The 4333-nt window shown below is 50.6% G+C and overlaps 1 long non-coding RNA gene across 1 annotated transcript; it reads left to right on the forward strand.

Moving 5' to 3' along the window:
- Positions 1-419: 419 nt before the first annotated feature.
- LOC147573886 (uncharacterized) lies at positions 420-3411 on the forward strand. Its single transcript, XR_015244600.1, has 3 exons — positions 420-589; positions 797-879; positions 3160-3411. It is a non-coding gene; the product is annotated as an uncharacterized LOC147573886 (long non-coding RNA).
- The last annotated feature ends 922 nt before the right edge of the window (positions 3412-4333 follow it).

A 4333-nucleotide genomic window follows, 5' to 3' on the forward strand; every position in this document is an offset into this window, starting at 1 on the left:
TGAAGTCCAAAGGTTTTGCTTCCTTAGTTTCTGGGGCCCCGAGATTCTGTGTTTTTAACAAGACCCTCCAGCCGGGCACTCTGAGGCGTGCGGTCTCTGGGCCCCACTTTGAGAAACACAGGCCGAAAGAAGTCAGATCTGGTGCTGAGCATTTTACAGGGTAATGTGCTTTATGTCCTCGCCAACCCTGTGGTCCGGGAGTGCTTATAACTGGTGTTCTAGAAGAAGAGACTGGGGCGTGGAGAGGAGAGATCACCGGCCCAGTTTCCACGTTTTTTCCTGTGCGGCTGGGTCGGAATCTGGATCCCACACACGGGCCGACTGCAAAGCCCGGGAGAGCTCGGCCTCTGGGCACCATCCCTTCTCCCGCCACTGCCCCCCCCAGCCCTGCACACCCCCCCGCCCTGCCCCCCTCCGTTTCCATGGCAACAGCCTGAGCCGCCTCCTTCCTCACACAGGTGGGAGTCCCTGTGAAGGGAAGAAGGGCGAGGGTGTCTTTGTCACCGGGCTGCTGTCACAGAATTACACAGATGGGGCGGTTTGCATCTCGCAGTCTGGAGGCTGAAGTCCAAGAACAAGGCGCTGGCAGGTTTGGTGTTTAGTGAGAACCTGCTTTCCGGTTCACAGACTGCGTCTTCTCTGTGTTCTCGCGTGGGGGAGAGGGGGAGGGGGCCCCGTGGGGTCCCTTTAATGAGGGCACTGGTCCCCGTGTGAGGGCTCACCTTCGAGAGCCATCACCTGCGGGTTAGAGTTCAACAAATGAGCATGGGACACACACACATTCTGTCCGTTGCAGGCACGGATGCCAGACCAGTGTGGCTGGCAAAGGAAGGGCTGAGCGAGGGCTCCAACCTCCAGTTGCCCCAAGAAGTCCGTCAGGTACGTTTTTGCCGGGATTAAAGTGGAAACTTGAGAGTCCTTATACAAGGACGAAGAAAGAGAATGGCTCTGTGGTCTTTTGCAGGCGCCTACAGAAACCCCAGGTTCTCGTCAGCACTGTTGAAAGAGCCAGTGGCTGGAGGTATAATTATTTATATGATTAAAAATAAAGCGTATGATGGGATATTAGTCAGGAGAAAGGGGAGAGTCTTGCCATTTGTAGCAACGCAGAAGAACTTAGTGTTATGCTAAGTGAGAAAAGTCAGAGAAAGGCAAATACCACAAAATCTCACTTATGTGGAATATTTAAAAAGAAGAGGCGGGGAGGAAGAGGAGGAGGGGAAGGAAGGGGGAGGAAGGAGAGGAGAGGCAGGAGGGAGAGGAGGGGGAGGAGGAGGAAGGAGAAGGAGAAGAAGGAGAAGAAAGAGTCAAACTCACAGAATGGTGGTTACCAGGGGCTGGAGGTGGGGGAAACGGGCAGATGTTGGTCAAAGGGTAAGAGCCTTCAGTCTTAAGGTGAATGAGTTCTGGGGATCTAATGTACAGCATGGTGATATCGGGGAAGAAAATTTTTTTTCTACCCTTCAAGATTCTTCCAGCTGGTTTAAGAATGGAATTGACATGAGTCAAAGGAGGAAAAAACACGAAGTTTAATTATGTGCACACAGAGGAGGCCCAGTCATGAAACTGAGACCTCCCCCCAAAATGACCAAAACAAGCGGTTTTTATGCTTTTTAGGCAAAGTGACAATAAATCTGTGGGGAATCGGCAGGACCGAGAAAACTTATGTTTGGGAGTTTCAATTAGTAAGGGATTCTAAACAGGATTTGAGCTGAGGTAGTAAATTAGTAAAAAGTAATAAGGGAGGTTTATATACAGACTTCTTGGCTCTACGTTTTCTAACTCTGGTGATAAGGATGTCTCTTTACCCCCTGGCAGATGGAGGGTACCTTTCACATGAGAGATTTATTTCCTGTTTTCTGGAGATAGAGGGAGGTCAGAGTGTTTGGGCTTTTTTTGTTTTTTACACCTGCTGTTGCTTAAGAACTTTTAACTTAGAATAATCAATATGCCGGGCACCTGGGCAGTCAGTCAACGAAGCGTCTGGCTTCGGCTCGGGTAATGATCTCATGGTGTGTAAGTTTCAGCGCTGCACTGGGCTCTCTGCTGACAGCCTGGGGCCTGCTTCGGACTGTGTGTGTGTGTGTATGTGTGTGTGTGTGTCTCTCTCTGCCCCTCCCTCACTCGCACTCTCTCGGTGTCTCAAAATAAATGAAAACATTAAAATAAAACAAAACTATAAATCTAGAGGGAAAATTACTATAAATCAGAGCATCTGACTGGCTCGGTCGGAAGAGCATGTGACTCTCGGTCCTGGGGTTGTAAGTTCAAGCCCCACGTTGGGTATAGACGTCACAAAAAAATAAATAGATACACTTGAAACAACGACCATGATAAAATTATCAGCCTGAGACCGGCTCACAATTGAGTGAGAGCTGCAAAGGCCCGGGGGTTGGGCGTCTGGGCAGCAAGAGCTGATAGAGCAGCTGTACCAACCGCTCCCAGCTGGAGCCTAGGTCATTGGTCAGGGTCTCCTTGGGATTGGCCGGCGCCCTATCAGTTAAATACTCGGAATATCTACCGTGCCTGTCAGAGTTGGGCACAGGGAACAGGAGCACAGGGACGAGTCAAGCTGGAGGAGGGAAGGAAGGGGTGGTCGGGGGGCAGTGGGGGAAATGCCAGACTGTAACGTGGGGTTTCTCAGCTTGGGCACAACTGGCATTTGAAGGTTGGCAATTCCTTGTTGTAGCCGGATGTTCTGTGTCCTGGCTTCTACCCACTAGATGCCAATAGCACCACCTCCTACCACGCACCCGCACCAGTCGTGACAACAACCAAAATGTCTCAGGACATCTGCAAACGTCCACTAGGAGGCAGAGTCACCTCTGGTTGAGAACCCCTGCTCTAAACGGAAGGACTCAGCCTTGAGCCTGCGACAGAATCCCAGGGAGGTGGTGGGGGAAGGGGGCGGGGGCGCGTCTGGGCCCCACCTCTCGAGTTTCTGGTTTAGGAGGTCTGGGAGCCATACCTGGAGAAGCCCCTGCTCTAAATAAGCAAGATTTCTCTGACTCTTCTTTGGCTTTTCTTCCCCTTCCCCTCCTCCTCCCTCTCCTCCTCCCCCTCCTCCCTCTCCTCCTCCCTCTCCTCCCCCTCCCCCCTCCTCCCCCTCCTCTTTTTTTTTTTTTTTTTTTTGACGTAAAGATTTATTTCACGTTGCAGGGAAATATTAACGCCATCAACACACATGGGAGTGAGTGGCGAGCCCAGCGGGACGTTTGCATTGTGTTAAGCCTTAAGGTACGTGCAGCCCATGAGGGAGCAATGACTCTGCATTCCTAGGGACGCAAAGGCGTCCTTGGGTTTGTTTCGGGACTTTGCTGTGCACCTGCGAGCGTGTGCCTGTAAATTCCTGTGGCAGTTGCTACGTGTCGCCACTAGATGGCGCTGGAAGCCAAGTAATAAAATGGTCGCTCCCGCCCAATCTCCGCAGAAACTAGATTCTGGCTGGGGGGGGGGGGGGGGGTGCCTTTTTAAGGAGACATTCCCGGTTTAAATCAAGAACACCCAGTACTGAGACACTCCAGTTCCACCGCCGCAAGGTTTTCCACATTATCCAGCTCTGCCTGACAGCTTTTCTTTAAATAGATTTTTTAAAGACTTTATTTTTTAAGTAATCTCTACAGTCAGTGCGCGGCTTGAACTCACAACCCTGAGATCAAAGGTCGCGACTGAGCCAGCCAGGCGCCCCTCTTTAAGTAGATTTCAATGCATTTTCAAATATAGACATTTTAATGCAAGCTGTACATCACTTTCAGTGGGGAGCTGACAGCGCCTCTGAGAAATACAAGATTAAAGCCAGAAAGAGGGGGTGAGGAAGGGAGGGGGAGAGGGAGGGGGAGGGGAGCATGCTATTAGAAGATTCCCAGAAAGGGGCCATTTTCCTTCGGCACTGTCCTTGAAAGGGAATAATAACAAGTAAATGGAAAATAATACTAAGTGGGTAATTGTTAGACATTTTAACAACATACTGACACCAACTTGAGCCTTCTTTTTGATGCAGTTAATATGATTTAATAATACTATATGGTTTGTCCGTATATGGCCTTAAGCTGGCTTTCATGCTGGGGCACCTGAGTGGCTCAGTTGGTCGAGCGTCTGCCTCTTGATTTCAGCTCAGGTCATGATCCCATGGTTCCTGGGTTTGAGCCTTATGTCAGGCTCTGCACTGACAGTGGGGAGCCTGCTTGGGATTTCTCTCTCTCTCTCTCTCTCTCTCTCTCTCTCTCTCCCCCTCTCTTCCTCTCCTCCTCCTCCTCCTCCTCCTCCTCCTCCTCCTCCCCTGCTTGTGCTCACGTGCTCTCTCTCTCTCTCTCAAATAAATAAACTTAAAAGG

The sequence above is a fragment of the Puma concolor genome, chromosome E2 (assembly GCF_028749965.1).
Source record: "Puma concolor isolate L17-30 chromosome E2, mPumCon1.1.hap2, whole genome shotgun sequence".
In the NCBI taxonomy this organism is placed as follows: domain Eukaryota; kingdom Metazoa; phylum Chordata; class Mammalia; order Carnivora; family Felidae; genus Puma; species Puma concolor.